Here is a 17,309-nt window from a genome sequence, read left to right as displayed (position 1 = left end):
ATGATACTTTAAACAAGATGGACTTAATTGATACTTACAGGGCATTCCATCCAAAAACAACAGAATACACATTCTTCTCAAGTGCTCATGGAACATTCTCCAGGATAGATCATATCTTGGGTCACAAATCAAGCCTTGGTAAATTTAAGAAAATTGAAATCATATCAAATATCTTTTCTGAAAACAATGCTATGAAACTAGATATCAATTACTGGAAAAAATCTGTAAGAAATACAAACACATGAAGACTAAACAACACACTACTTAATAACCAAGAGATCACTGAAGAAATCAAAGAGGAAATAAAAAAATACCGAGAAACAAATGACAATGAAAACACAACAACCCAAAACCTATGGGATGCAGCAAAAACAGTTCTAAGAGGGAAGTTTATAGCAGTACAATCCTACCTTAAGAAACAAGAAACATCTCAAATAAACAACCTAACCTTACACCTAAAGCAATTAGAGAAAGAAGAACAAAAAAAACCCCAAAGTTAGCAGAAGGAAAGAAATCATAAAGATCAGATCAGAAATAAATTAAAAAGAAATGAAGGAAATGATAGCAAAGATCAATAAAACTAAAAGCTGGTTCTTTGAGAAGATAAACAAAATTGATAAACCATTAGCCAGACTTATCAGGAAAAAAAGGGAGAAGACTCAAATCAATAGAATTAGAAATGAAAAAGGAGAAGTAACAATTGACACTGCAGAAATAGAAAGGATCACGAGAGATTACTCCAAGCAACTACATGCCAATAAAATGGACAACCTGGAAGAAATGGACAAATTCTTGGAAATGCACAACCTTCCGAGACTGAACCAGGAAGAAATAGAAAATATGAACAGACCAATCCAAGCACTGAAATTGAAACTGTGATTAAAAATCTTCCAACAAACAAAAGCCCAGGACCAGATGGCTTCACAGGCGAATTCTATCAAATATTTAGAGAAGAGCTAACACCTATCCTTCTCAAACTCTTCCAAAATATAGCAGAGGGAGGAACACTCCCAAACTCATTCTACGAGGCCACCATCACCCTGATACCAAAACTGGACAAAGATGTCACAAAGAAAGAAAACTACAGGCCAATATCACTGATGAACATAGATGCAAAAATCCTCTACAAAATACTAGCAAACAGAATCCAACAGCACATTAAAAGGATCATACACTATGATCAAGTGGGCTTTATCCCAGGAATGCAAGGATTCTTCAATATATGCAAATCAATCAGTGTGACAAACCATATTAACAAATTGAAGGAGAAAAACCATATGATCATCTCAATAGATGCAGAAAAACCTTTCGACAAAATTCAACAGCAATTTATGATAAAAACCTGCCAGGAAGTAGGCATAGAGGGAACTTTCCTCAACATAATAAAGGCCATATGTAACAAACCCACAGCCAACATTGTCCTCAACGGTGAAAAACTGAAACCATTTCCACTAAGATCAGGAACAAGACAAGGTTGCCCACTCTCACCACTATTATTCAACATAGTTTTGGAAGTTTTAGCCACAGCAATCAGAGAACAAAAAGAAATAAAAGGAATCCAAATTGGAAAAGAAGAAGTAAAGCTGTTACTGGTTGCAGATGACATGATACTATGCATAGAGAATCCTAAAGATGCTACCAGAAAACTACTAGAGCTCATCAATGAATTTGGTAAAGTAGCAGGATACAAAATTAATGCACAGAAATCTTTTGCACTCCTATACATTAATGATGAAAAATCTGAATGTGAAATTAAGAAAACACTCCCATTTACCATTGCAACAAAGAATGAAATATCTAGGAAAAACCTACCTAAGGAGACAAAAGACCTGTATGCAGAAAATTATAAGACACTGATGGAAGAAATTAAAGATAATACAAATAGATGGAGAGATATGCCATGTTCTTGATTGGAAGAATCAACATTGTGAAGATGACTCTACTACCCAAAGCAATCTACAGATTCAATGCAATCCCTATCAAACTACCGCTGGCATTTTTTGCAGAACTAGAACAAAATATGTCACAATTTGTATGAAAACACAAAAGACCCTGAATAGCCAAAACAATCTTGAGAAAGAAAAACAGAGCTGGAGGAATCGGGGTCCCTGACTTCAGACTATACTACAAAGCTACAGTAATCAAGACAGTATGGTACTGGCACAAAAACAGAAATATAGATCAATGGAACAGGATAGAAAGCCCAGAGATAAACCCATGCATATATGGTCACCTTATCTTTGATAAAGGAGGCAAGAATATACAATGGAGAAAAGACAGCCTTTTCAATAAGTGGTGCTGGGAAAACTGGACAGCTACATGTAAAAGAATGAAACTAGAACACTGCCTAACACCATACACAAAAATAAACTCAAAATGGATTAAAGACCTAAATATAAGGCCAGACACCATCAAACTCTTAGAGGAAAACATAGGCAGAACACTCTATGACATAAATCACAGCAAGATCCTTTTTGACCCACCTCCTAGAGGAATGGAAATAAAACCCAAAACAAACAAATGGGATCTAATGAAAGTTAAAAGCTTTTGCATAGCAGATGAAACCATAAACAAGAAAAAAAGAAAACCCTCAGAATGGGAGAAAATATTTGCAAATGAAGCAACTGACAAAGGATTAATCTCCAAAACATACAAGCAACTCACGCAGCTCCATATCAAAAAAACAACCCAGTCCAAGAATGGGCAGAAGACCTAAACAGACATTTCTCCAAAGAAGATGTACAGATTGCCAACAAACACATGAAAGAATGCTCAACATCATTAATCATTAGAGAAATGCAAATCAAAACTACAATGAGATATCATCTCACACCAGTCAGAATGGCCATCATCAAAAACTCTACAATCAATAAATGCTGGAGAGGTTGTGGAGAAAAGGGAACCCTCTTGCACTGTTTGTGGGAATGTAAATTGCTACAGCCACTATGGAGAATAATATGGAGGTTCCTTAAAAGCTAAAAATAGAACTACCATACAACCCAGCAATCCCACTACTGGGCATATACCCTGAAAAAACCATAATTCAAAAAGAGTCATGTACCAAAATGTTCGTTGCAGCTCTATTTACAATAGCCAGGACATGGAAGCAACCTAAGTGTCCATCGACAGATGAATTGATAAAGAAGATGTGGCACATATATACAATGGAATATTACTCAGCCATAAAAAGGAATGAAACTGAGTTATTTGTAGTGAGGTGGATGGACCTAGAGACTGTCATACAGAGTGAAGTACATCAGAAAGAGAAAAACAAATACCATATGATAACACACATATATGGAATCTAAAAAAAAAGAATAAAAAGGAAAAAAAATGGTCAGAAGAACCTAGGGGCAAGACGAGAATAAAGATGCAGACCTGCTAGAGAATGGACTTAAGGATACGGGGAGGGGGAATGGTAAGCTGGGACAAAGTGAGAGAGTGGCATGGACATATATACACTACCAAACATAAAATAGATAGCTAGTGGGAAGCAGCCGCATAGCACAGGGAGATCAGCTCGGTGCTTTGTGACCCCCTAGAGGGGTGGGATAAGGAGGGTGGGAGGGAGGGAGATGCAAGAGGGAAGAGATATGGGAACATATGTATATGTATAACGGATTCACTTTGTTATAAAGCAGAAACTAACACACCATTGTAAAGCAATTATACTCCAATAAAGATGTAAAAAAAAAATGATGGGAGAATCCCATCAGACAGTATAGAGTTTGATGTCAGGTTAAATATGATTAAATGCCAAAGTGAAAAGTGGATGGGAGCTGAGAGGGTGGCTGCATTCAGTAGGTATAATTTCTAGGGAACGGCAGGGTCCTTGAAGGCTGACTAGGGTTCCAGCAGGCCCAGAAGAAAGGCATTTGGGGAAGGGGAAATATACTATGGAGGCCCAATGAGCATCCTGCCTCCTCCATGTTCATCAAGCCTGGACTCATGCCTGCAGCTGCCTTGCTCTATTCAAGGTCAGCCAAAAATTGGAGTTGTTGTGCTTCTAGGGCAATCAGATATGCCTACTTCTCTGAAAGCCTCCATTTCCCTTTTTGTCCTCTATTTTAGACTCCTTTCCTCATCCCCTATGTAGCCATTAGCGCAGTGGACTAAGGATTTCTAGTTCCCCATCTTCTGGGAGGACTGTGCTTCTGGGCTCCCATGTGGTTGGGTGCACCCGTGTGACCAACTCTGGCCAATGAGCTGTGAGTAGAAGTGAAGGGAGTCACTCCCAGGCCACAGCATTTCACTGCCAGTGTGGGGCTCTCCAGAACATTCTTTGAAGGACTGGCTTGAGGTGGTGGCTGTGCCTTCAGTAACTAGAATGATTCAAGCATTTCTGCTGACTCCTAATGGGCACGCCATGGGAGACAGCACTACACTGAGCGGGCTTTCAGTTCCATTCCGTAGATGTTGTTGCCACATTTCGACCTAGCCTGTCCTGAGTGATACAGCCCCCTACTGAGAGAGGACACAGTCTTCTTGGGGTGCATGGATTTGGAAGAGGGGCCAGGAGAGCAATGTCTCTAAATATACATTCAAAAACCTTGCAATGCCCTGCCCTCTCTGCTGAGGGGGACCCCCTCCATGGTCACCTAAGACCTTAGGGGGCTCCCTCCAGGAAACTGAGGCTCAGGATCAAGACAAACCCACCTCCAGTGCCTATCCTATTGTCTGGCCCCTCCCACGGAGGGCAAGCATAGTCAGCACTCAGTGATGGGTATATGGGGCAGGGGGTGGGGGAGGAGACACCCAGATCTGCCCCAGAGAAAGAGAAAGAAGAAGAAGACAGGGGTCTGGCCCCCTGGGGTTGAAGAAAACAAAGGGATTAAAGCCAGAGAGGGTCGTGGTGGACCTGCTGCCCAGAAGGTCCCCCCTTCTGCAGCACTGCACCCCCATGCTGCTTCTCAAGCCCTCCTTCCCTTGCTCACCCCTTCCAGACTGTCCTTTAGTGACGGGTCTCACATGTTCAGTCAGTCATTTAACAAACAGGCATTGAAGACCTCAGTGGGGTTGTCTTCAGGATGCACAGTTGTGCCCATGTATTCCTGCCCTTAAGGAGTTCCGTCTGGTGGGAGAGAGACAAGTAAGGCTAACCTTCCCGAGACGAGTTTTAAGTACTAGCATAGACCATCCAAAGGGGGTTTCAGGGACCACAGAGGAGCAGCTCTGTCCCCAGCCCGAGAAGTCAGGGAGGGCTTCTCAGAGGAGGTGAGACAGCAGCTGTTGGGCAGAGTTAAGCGAGATGCCATCCAGGCACAGGCCGCAAGGAGCGCACAGGAGCAAAGGAGTGAAGGCGAGAGAGTGCTGAGCTGGGCCATTCAGAGAACGCTAAGTGGCTGGGCAGGAGTGGCACAGGGGGCCTTGTGGGCAAGCAGTAAAATATGAGGCTGAAATGGAGGGGGCAGGACCTGGTCACCAAGGGTCTGGTAACCATGGCAATGGTGATGAGCACAGGTTAGCCAAGAGCTACTGCAGAGATTTAAGTGAAGGAACTCATTGATCAGATTTGTGTGTAGTTGGGAGGAAAAAAGAGTTATTTTGTGAGCTGGCCAGATAGGAAGAGACCTTTTTTTGTGGGTTCATTTGTGTGTTTAATTGTGTTAAGCAAAACTCCCCCCAGCACAGGTGATATGAAAAGATAGGCCCTGGGGCACAGAGTACAGGATGAGGGAGGAGGGCAGTGGGGTGATAGAAGAGTTTTTTAAAAATTGGAGGCGCTTGGTTTTATTCTGGATAAGGGGCCGGGGAACATTGGGAGGGGTGGAATGGTGGAGAGAGAGACCCCATGAGATGTAAGCAGCCAGAGGCAGAGAGAAGGCAGCTAGGAAGTGACAGAAGCCATCTAGGAGGAGAGAGAGGGCAGCTAGGGGGAGGCACGGAGGTGAGGAATAGCCTGGAGTGAGGATGGCTGGAGCACTTCTGCAAGCAAGGATGTCCAATATTGAATGTTGAAGCAATTAGCAGCACCAAACTTCAGTGTAACCCCAGGCCAACCCTGTCACCCACCAATCCTCACCAAAATGACTTCTGTGTGGACGTGGGCCAGAGACACGGCACAACCACAAAGCATGAGATCCAGAGAGGATCCAGAGAAGTCAGGAGAAGCAAGAAATGGGTGTATGAGGTGACGATGGTAAAGATGGGTCCCCTACAGAGGATTACTGGAGGTCCTGGGCAGGGGGAAGCTGGATTTCATCAAGTGTGAAACGGGGCTTGAGACAAATTTCGTTAATGTAATAAAGAAAATGATGACCAGGAAGGTGATAGCCACTTAGGCTGTAACAACACTTTGAATAAGAAAATACAGGTAGGGCTTCCCTGGTGGCACAGTGGTTGAGAGTCCGCCTGCTGATGCAGGGGACACGGGTTCGTGCCCCGGTCCGGGAAGATCCCACATGCCACGGAGCGGCTGGACCCGTGAGCCATGGCCACTGAGCCTGTGTGTCTGGAGCCTGTGCTCTGCAACGGGAGAGGCCACAGCAGTGAGAGGCCCGCGTACTGCAAAAAAAGAAAAAAAAAAAAAGAAAATACAGGTAAAATACTGTCTATATTTTCTTTAAAACACCTCAGTATGGATATAGGAAGTATACGTGCATGCAAGTTAACTTCTCCACCAAGTTAACCAAGGCGGAGGGAGGTGATTAGTAAACATGTGAAGGACCTCAAGTTTCAAATATTGCTTCCTAAATCTTCCTCAGAGTTTCATTAAGAAATATTAAAAAAAAAGTTTTTTGGCTAAATAAGCAGTGTTAATGGTATGTGGATGGCTAGAAAGATACATACAGGCATGTCTCCATGCTTGTAGGAAGGTAGCATTAGAATCTATTGCTTTAGGTCTAGAACTTTGGTCTATCCCCGCCCCCTTCCCACCATCCCCAAACACACATAGAGGATTCTGTCACCTAATCAGATGAAAAAGTTCGTTCTGCCATGCGAATATTCTTGCATTGGCCTCAGATGAACCTGAGTTAATTAGGGTATGCTGTTGTAACCAAGAGTTCCCTCCCTCCACCCCCAAATGCAGTGGCTTAAAGAATTTGATTGCTTTCTCAAATAAACACCTCTATCAAGGTGAGAGATCCAGGTTGACAGGGCAGCTCTGCTACATGCAATGATTCAGGGATCCAGGTTCCTTCCATCTTGATGCTCTGTCATCCCCTAGGGTATTGCCTTGCAGGGTCAGACCTGAGTTGTGTGATCTCCATTTTCTTACTTGTAGAAAGGGAAAAGAAGGAAACTCGGTGCATGTTGGTTGACTTTTAAGTTGGAGGAGAAGTTTTAGGTTGTCTTTTAAGTTGGATCAGTTGGGCTGTCTCGCAGGAGATAGCCTGGGAGTAGAATACATCCCTTGTGCTCACAGCCCTTTGGCTCACACTGGGTGGAGGAGGACTAGAGAGAAGGAAGGGAGGTCCTTGGCTCAACAGCATCTGCATACTTTCAGTTCTATAACCATGAAAGGAGGGAGAGCTGATTTTGGCCTCTCTGCCACAGAACCCTTCCTCAAGGTTCTCATTGAAGGGCTTAAAAGGGCAGAGGTTTAGGGGGCTTCCCTGGTGGCGCAGTGGTTGAGCGTCCGGCTGCCAATGCAGGGGACATGGGTTCGTGCCCTGGTCCGGGAGGATCCCACATGCCGCGGAGCGGCCGGGCCCGTGAGCCATGGCCGCTGAGCCTGCGCGTCCAGAGCCTGTGCCCCACAACGGGAGAGGCCATGGCAGTGAGAGGCCCGCGTACTGCAAAAAAAAAAAAAATAGGGCAGAGGTTTGGGACCTCACAAGAACAGGCTGACTAGTTTTGGTGCCTGCTTATTAATAAATGTTTGTATGTGTGGCAGGATTTGGTCTCAGAATTCCTTTCACTGTAACACACTTTATGGTGAAGTTGTGGAGACAACCCGGCTGCTCTGAGCGTGGGGTGACCATCTCGGAGCTTGTTAGAAATGCAGGACTCAGGTCCTATCCCAGACCCACTCAGTCAGAAGCTGCCCTTTAACAGCATCCCCAGGTGGTTCCTAGAGAAGCACAGTCTCCCTGCACCTTTACCTGGTCTGGAGTTTGGCCTCTTACATAGATAGTTTTCCACTGATTTTTACAGCTGGAAGAGCCCAGGCAGCACCCATGACAGTGTTTTTCAAACTGTAACTAAGGACCCACTAGTGACTAGTGATATCATTTTAGCAGATCATAACCAGCATTGAAAGAAAGGCAGAAAAGACATAGAATAAAAAAAGAAAAGTGCATCACACTAATCGAGGATGAGTGTTGCTTTCAGTCGTAGATACCTATAGATGCGTAGCTGTAGGTCGTTGCCAAGAAATACAAAGGTATTTGAAAGTCACAGATGTAGGAGCAAGGGTCTGTGGCAGGAAGTTCACAGACTTGGCGGTAAAGAGTCCTGAGGTTGAATACCACCTCTGAAGAGCGTGTCTTTGTCCAGTATTGGACCTCATTTCCTCATATGTAAAACGGGTTAACTTCAACCTCCTGGGCTGTGGCAGTTACCAGGGCATAAATCCCTCGCGGGCCCTTCTTTCCCCTTAGTCGTATCCTCTTTCTTTTCAGGACGGGAGAGTGGCTCGCTGGGGCTTCTATGCTGAGACTAAGTTAGCCAGGATTCCTAAGTCTTTGGGTCTCAGTTTCCCTATTTGTGAAGGAAGGCACCTTAGCCTGGAAGACTTCTAAGGGGCTCAGCCCCGTGGTCCACGTAAGCGAGTATGTCCAGAAGGCACGTGCATATGGCGTGGGAGGGGAGGTGGTGGAATGACCCTCCCTTTGCCTCCGGACCCTGCAGGTGCCGGAGTTCCCAGACTAGACCCTAGGGAGGGGCAGAAGGGAGCATCCCCTCGCCGGGGAGCCCTTGGTCCCGCTCCTCCGCCAGCGGGCGGTGCGGCAGCGCCACCGTGTGGTCGTGCGGCATCAAAGCGCCGCCGCTCTACCAGCTGGAGCCCCGCCGGGGAGACTTGCTGCGAGGCAGGGTCTTGCACACCCCACCCCAGTTTTCTTGCACATCCCACCTCCCCCCTTGCGGAAATGTTCGCGCCACCACATGCAGAGTGGCCGGAGCTGGGGCTGTGACCCCTCCCTGCGTTTGTACGGCGGGGCGGGCGCCGGTGCAAAGGGCACCTCGGGAAGACACGGTCCCGCTCCTGACCGGGGTCAGCTGAAGAAGGACGTGGATCCTGGCGGCACAGGCGAGCATCTAGCTGCCAGCTCAGTATCTCATGGTTCGCGCGCACTGGTCTTTTAAAGCGGGGCTCAAGGGTTCGTGGCCCAGCCACGCGTCTGCCTTTCCCCATCCCTGGCATCAGATCACCCCTTCCCCGGGGCTCAGGTTCTGCTTTTCCTCTTGGATCCCACAGGGGAAAGAAGAATACCGGGCAGCTCCCGAGGAGGGTGCCCAGATGGATGTGGTTAGAGAAGGGCAGCCCCGAGCTTCCTGAGCGGCGGGAACTCGGGCCTCGCCTTGGGCAACAGCGGCCTCCCAGGTCCCAAGTGCCACCTTGTCCCAGGACCCGCGATTCCAGGAATGATCCAGGGGTCTCCGCCCCAGCGCTCGCACTCGGCAGACAGCGGAGTTTTCAAGCGCTTTGCCCTTTGAGCTCAGAGATGACGCAAGAGGAAGATAATTCGGCGACGAGCTCCCCTCGCCACTGTGGGGAAGCTCCCTCTCCCCCACGTCCACTTTAAGCTCTTATTTATCGAGGTTCACCCTGGGCGTAGCCCTTGTGCTAAATCCCCCTCCGAAAGTAAGCTTGTGGGCGTTTGACAAAGTACAGCTGAGGCAGATGAGGCCAAAAGAGACTAAGTCATTTGCCCAAGGTCACCCTGTTCGTAATAACAGACAAGAAACGCCAGGTCGGTCCGCCTTTCTCCCAAGCCCATCACCATTCGAAGGAGACACCTTTCGCTTCTGCACCCTCAGCCTGGGTGCGGGCGAGGGGCTTTTTATTGAGCCGAATCAGGGAAACCTGGGGAGTTGGGAAGAGAACCCACATCTAATGAAAGAATGGTCTTCCTGTCCCTCCCTCAGCCCCCATGCCCCCTGCAGAAGCTCCCGGAGCAGCTGCTTCTTCTGCAAAATGCAAACGCAGGAGGGGTCTTGCCACCTGTCTGTCTTTCGGTCCTACAGCTGTCCATCTTGACCATTTCAACGCTCACACGTTAAGGAATAGAGCAGAGACGTTTCCGTTGAAAGCCTGAGGTTAATTATTTGGCCTGCTGGAAGGATTCTGGAGGTTTCTCATGGGCACAGTGATCATGACGAACTCTGCACTTGGTGCAAGTTACGTACTTAACTTTCTGAATCTGCTTTCCCTTGTGACTACTAGTAACAGCTAATGCTTTTAAAGCACCTGTCAAATCTAAACAGAATCCGTGAATTATCGCAGTGTTGACAACATTGTAAGTGGTATTATTAGCCTCATTGTCCATAGGAGGAAATTGAGGCCCAGAGAAGTTAACTCTCTTGCCTAGGGTCATACCGAGAGCAAGTAGCAGTGTCAGAATTCAAACCCAACCTTCCTGGTTCCCGGCGCCTTCAACCACCGTGCTGCTGTGGAAGACATCCAGAGCCTCTCGTAGGGATTTTCTGGAGCCAGAAAAAACAAAGCTGTGCCTTCAAGGTAATACAGTTTCTGCAAATGTGCTGTCGAAGTCCTCTGTTTGTAGAGCCAAGAGACTTTGTTCATACCATTCAAGAGAAAAAAAACGAGAACCTTAAAAATGAATTCTTCCTTGTGCCTGTTCCTGAGATCTCTCTATGGAAGGAAGATATTCTCTGTGCCTGGAAGTAATATCTTTTCATCCTACATAATGTAAGAGACAAGTGCAAAGTCTCCTACTATAACCTCCCAAACACTTCGGTCTTTTTATTCTGCATGGAGTTAGGTTGCTGTCCTGATTTAAAAAAAAAAATACCCACACTTTCATAGCTTTTTAAACAACATCAAATAAACCAAAATTTCCATGTATTTCTGTGTACCACACCAGAACAGTTAGGGTGGGTGGCAGACTGTACTTTCCAGAAGTGGTCACCCCAATACCTCCCATCACACATGGTCTTAAAATTTAACTGGGCACTTCTCTTGAACCTGGGTAGACCTGGGCCAACTTCTCTATCTTCCCTCCTGTTGAACCTCAGTGGACTTTTGTGATTACCTTGACCAATGAACTGTGGCAGAAGTGACGATATACGTTTTTCGAGGCTGGACCAGAAAAACGCCATGCGTGTCTGCCTTGCTGCCTCGGGACAAGCGTTTCTGCAACTTGCTGCCTCTAGCCCGTTTTCCAGCCTCCCCCAGCTGATGGAGCACAGATAAACTGACCCTACCAAATTCTGCCCAAATTGAAGATTCATGAGTAGAGTAAGTGATTATTGTTGTTCTAAGCCATTAAGCTGGAGAGGTTGGTTACATAGCAGTAAATGCCTGGACCAGGTCCTCTACACATTTTGCCCGTTATGAACTATTCTGCAGTGGACTTCTTTAGACCTATCACTTTCTGCACATACCTGAAGTTTTCCCTAGGGAAACACCTAGAAGCAGCATTGCTGGGCCAAAGGATATTTTGTTTATGGAACCGCACATGTAGTGAAAGTGTGAAAGCATACAGGGGAGTGATCCACTGTAGTGTAAGCCCTGACACTTGGGTTTTCTTTTTTTGTAACACAAGTGCCTGACTTAAGCTTTGATTGCTGAGGCATCCACTTCAAAGATGGCGACCTCGAATCAACACATTGCCAGCCACACGACTAGATAAAGAGCCAGCCCGCCTCCCCCTACTGAAGCTCTTTTGTTTTAGTTGATTTAGTTTTCTTTTGGTTGATTTTGATAACTAACCATTTGGGAAACTTGTTTCTCTCTTCCTGTGCTTTAAAGTCCTACTCTTATGTTCTAAATTCACCCAGAAAGAGTGAGCCCTTGAAACCCCAGGCCCAAGCCACCCCCACCTGTGACTTCTCTGTGTTGCTCCATGTGTGTTGTGTAATTTCCAGGTCCTGCAAGTAGTAAACCTTTATTTTTTTCGAAGTTTCCTGATGGTTATTGCTGAAGGGCGTCTTGCAATCAGAATGAGAACCACGAGGGCCAGTGGTTGGCCCAATGTGATGACATTGGTTATTGATGGGCTGAAATCGGCATGAAACATACACATAAAGGATGAGTGTGAATCTTTAAAAGTGTCAGGGAGGAAGAGATTTTCCTCTACAATGCTAGGTTCTTCTGGCTGGTCTAAGAGTTAAGTTGACTTGAGACAGATTAACAGGAGGAAAATCAAAGTTTAATAACATGTATATATGGGAGAGATCCCGGAAGACTTAGTAAATCACCAAAATGGCTGAAGCTCTCACCTTCGGCTAAAGACAAAAGAGGATGTTGGTAGTGGTTTGGGACTTCAAAGGGGAGGAAGACAATTCACATGAAGGTGGAAAAGCAAATGTTGGGTACATAAATGTTTGCTGGGCCATGCAGAGACAATGGGCTACAGGGTGGACTCTGATCTCTAAGAGTTTCCCACAATACATATTACCCATACTTTTTGCAGATTTCTCTGGTGATAGCTCTGTTCTGGAAGCAGGCCCTCTATCTACATTTTTTTTAGGCAGTTAGGGGGAAGGTCAAACAAAGTTTCTTCCTAAGTCTTTTGGGCCTTAAAAATAATCATTTTAATCCTCATGCCAAAGAGACATATTTTGAGGTGGCAAACCCTACAGCAGAATCCGTAAGATTCTATTTCTTTAAAAAAGAAACCTGAAGGTCTGAAGCAAATACTACAATGCTAACATCTGTTAAATCTGGGTGTGGGGATATACGGGTATCGTAATTTAAAATTTTTCTTTACATTTCTTAAATGTGTTATGTATTGATATTGTTATTTATAATTGTGTGAATATTTTATTATTTAAAAATCTCAACTCAAATAAAATTATGTCACAGTAATTTTGTCCCTTGTGATTTTCTGTTTCATTTGTTTGATCACATCCCTGATTGATCAAAGCAAGACCTTTGGCCTTTGATGGGCTGATAGTTCAATGCAAACACCACATCCTCCCTACCACGAGCCCTTCCTCCTGGCCATACTCACAGACCTGCTGTTTAAGAAACAACCAGTGCTCCTTTAGTTTCCCTGCCTTTGCATGAGATCGTCCCTCTGCCTGGAATAATAATCCCAGAGATTTCGCTTCACAAATTATTCTCCCACGTCTCATTTGATCCTTATCTGCTCCCTGTAACAGTTAAAATAGTACCATTTACTGGGTGAGCTACATGTGCTACGTATGGTGTCAAATGCTTTACGTGGGTCTTTTTAAAAGTAGGTTCTGTTGTTGCTGTCCCTTTTTTGCAGACAAAGAAACCCACTTTGGCTTAAATGTTAGTTGTTACTATCATTGTTGTTGTTGTTATTATCTCCCAAAATCTTGGTGGCAGAGCAAAAGTCAACCTCAGGCCCGTTCAGAGTCCACAACTTTGGCCATTAAACCATACTGCCTCCTGTGAGAAAGCTGTTCTTTTAATTCTCAAATTACAGTTAAAGAAACAGATTCTGAGAGTTTCTCTCCCTGCCTAATGAAGTATTCATCCTTCTAGAGCCACAGCAATGGCCCTCTGTCTGGGAAGCCCTCCTCCTGTCCACACAGTCCACACCACACCCCCATGGAAGGGTGTTTATAGCCTGCCTTCTCCTCGGCCAGTTGCCGAGCTCCTCAAAGGCAGAGACTGGCGTGTGCACATTTGTATTCCCAGCACCTAGAATGGCACCTGATGCATTATGGGTGCCTAATCTTTTCAGAAATGAATATTGATTAGCACCTGCCTTGCTCAGTCCCTGAGCAACATACATGCCCATGAACTCAGGTGAGCAATTCATTTCTGCTGTGTGCACAGGGTGTAGTTTGTGCAAATGGCTCCCAGCCTTCGAAAACAAACAACAAAAATCCCACTCATCTTTACCAAAGAAATCCAGCCCAAAGGATTGCCCACCTTGAGAATTTAGATGATGGCTACCCTGAAAACTCCATAAAAATAATAATGATAGAACAAGAGTGAATGTGTATTGAGCATTTAGCATGTGCCAGTGACTGTGCTAAGCAACATACATGGATTTAATTTTTGCAAACAGAGTGATCTATTGCTTTTCTTTGTTCGGTGCGCTAGGTGCTCTTGTTTTTACGTTAGTGAATGTGCAAATCAGAATTTTTCGGGGAGGTTTGGAGGAGAGAATAGGATGTCTTAACTCAAAAGCTCTGTCATGTTATCGTCACTGCTAAGAAGAATCCTGGCGGTGCAGCTTCTCTGAGCCGAGGGTGGCATTTGTCACTTCTTGGGGAGTATGTATGGCACTGACATTTAATGATGCCATCATGCCATGCTTTGTCAATAACTCTTTTCAAACAGCATCAGGGAGTGACAGGCAGTGCTCTGTAGAATGACCTGCATTGTGACATCAGACTCTGACAAAGTCTCTTTTATCAGCCTTACTTTTCTCATGGAGTTTTGAAGGAATGTTGGCATGGCGCTGTTTCTTCTCTTTTGACACCACAGTCAGTTCACTCATTCAAACCCCCCTATCACGGTGTGCACAGGAAGCTATGGGGCACACAGGGATAGCAGACACCAGTGACTCAGGTCGCCCCAGTGTTCTGCGTCTCAGTGTCTTGTCTGATCTAAGTGCTGGTGTCATCCTCTCCTCTGTCGCTCAGCATCCTTGATACACTAGGGAAGGCGGTGGTGGGCAAGCCAAGTCTCACATCGGACAATTTTGCTAAAAGGCAGAGACTACTAGTAAATTTTATTTATCAAGTCTGTGCTATGTGACAAAGATTTTACCTCGTTCTATGAAAGCTTCAAGAGAAATTTAAGGCTTGGTCTCTGCCCTCAAAGAGCTGAGCTGACTGTGTGAGTAAAATAAAAACCTAGGAAAAACTTACAAAACAGCTGAGTTGAGAGTATGTCTTATACCCAGGCTCAAAGACCTATGAGTAGAAATTAAGGCTTGTGTCAAGATGAAAAAAAAAGAAAGAAAGCAATTTCCCATTCTAACCCCATTTCCCTCTCCAGAGGACAAAGAAAGAACCTGATATGATTGTCATGAAATTCAACTCTTGATCTTCCAGGCCCTGATCATCCACAGTAAAAGGAGTCAGCCCTCAAACCTCTTTTAAGCCACTAGGAGACAATTCAAGTAGGGTCTAAGTGGAAGACCAGCTGGAGCTAAAGTACAATGAGAAAGGATTCCTCATCTCCTCTCAGATGTCTCAAAGCCATCACATGGGCAAAACTTAGGTGTTCCTTGCTTGGGCCTGGTACTAAAAGTCAGTGAAATAATCCAAAGACCTATCTATTCCCAGGCAAAATATTCGAGAGAGCTCTAAGAAACTGTCATTGTATCTACAAAAATAGCATTTGATAAAATCCAAACATGCTTTCATGATAAAAATGCTAACAAAAATAAACAAACAAAAACCCCCAAACAAACAAACTAGGAATAGAAGGGAACTTCCTCAACCTGATAAAGGACATCTATTAAAGAAAAAAAAATCATATGAAATGGTACAAGTGTGATAGCTTTCCCCTTAAGATCAGAAACAAGAGACGTATGTTCACTCTTGTCACTTCTATTCAACACTGCGATACAGATTCTAGTGAGGACAATTAGGTAAGAAAAAGAAATAAAAGGCATCCAAATTGGAAAGGAAGAAGATGCATGTGACATGATCTCCTATACAGAAAATCCTAAGGAATCCACTGAAAACCTATTAGCACTAATAAATCAGTTCAGCAAAGTTGCAGAGTACAAGATCAATATGCAAAAACCAATGGTATTTCTATTCACTAGCAATGAACCATCTAAAAATGAAATTAAGAAAACAATTCCATTTACAATAGCATCAAAAAGAATAAACCACTTAGGAATAATTTAGTAAAAGCAGTGCAAAATTTATACTCTCCAAACAAACAAACAAAAAAATCATTGTTGGAAGAAGACCTAAATAAATAGAAAGACATCCCAAGTTTTGGATGGGAAGGCGTAATATTGTTAAGATGGCAATAGTCCCTAAGTAATCTACAGATTCAACACAATCATTATCGTAATCCCAGCTGCCCTTTTTGTAGATTTTGACAAGTTGATCCTAAAACGTATATGGAAAGGCAAGGGACCTAAGGTAGCCAAAACAATCTTGAAAAAGAAGAACAAAGCTGGAAGACTCACATTTCCTGATGTCAAAACTTATTACAAAACTACAGTAATCAAGACAGTGCAGTACTGGCACGAGTACTGACATACAGACCAATGGAATAGAACTGAGGGTCTAAAAATAAACCCTCATATGTATAATCAACTGATTTTCAAGGAGAGTGTAAAGACAATTCAATGGGGAAAGAGTAATCTTTTCAACAAATGGTGCTAGGACAACTAGATATCCACATGCAACAAACAGAAAAAAAGATAAACTGGACTTCATCAAAATTTAAAACTTTTTTACCTCAAAGGATATCATCAAGAAAATTTTAAAAAACCCCACAGAATGGGAGAAAATTTTGCAATCACATATCTGGAAAGGGACTTCTATTTTAAATATAAAAATAACTCTCACAACTTAATAATAAAAAGAAACCCAATTTAAAAGTGGGCAAAGGATCTGAATAGACATCTCTCCAAGGAAGTTGTACAAATGGCCAATAAGCAAAGATGCTTACCATCATTAGTCATCAAGGAAATGCAAATCAAAACCACAATCAGATACCACTTCCCACACACTGGGCCAGCTATAATAAAAAAGACAGATAATAACAAATGTGGCAAACATGTGGAGAAATTGGAGACTTTGTGCACTGCTGGTGGGAATATAAAATGGTGTAGCCCCTTTGGAAGATAGTCTGGCAGTCCCTTAAAAAGCTAAACCTAGAGTCATTGTATGATTGACCCAGCAACACTACTCCTACCTTCATACCCAAGAGAAATGAAAACATGTGTCTGCACAAAAAGTTATACCTGAATGTTCATAGCAGTATTATTCATATAAAAACCAAAAAGTAGAAATCAACCACTGAATGGATAAATAAAATGTAGTATATTCATACAACAGAATATTATTGAGCAATGAAAAGGAATGAAGGACTGACATGTGCTACAACAGGTATGAACCTTGAAAACATCATGCTAAGTGAAAAAAGCCAATTATAAAAGACCAATTCTATGCCTCCCAAACAGGAAAATCTATAGAGACAGAGAGACAAGGGACATGATGGCTAAAGAGCACAGGTGTTCTTTGAGGGTGAGAAAATTGATTTTGGTGACGGTTGCATGCAT

Source organism: Hyperoodon ampullatus, assembly GCF_949752795.1.
Source record: "Hyperoodon ampullatus genome assembly, chromosome: 3".
NCBI lineage: Eukaryota > Metazoa > Chordata > Mammalia > Artiodactyla > Ziphiidae > Hyperoodon > Hyperoodon ampullatus.
This window is presented reverse-complemented; position numbering follows the sequence as displayed.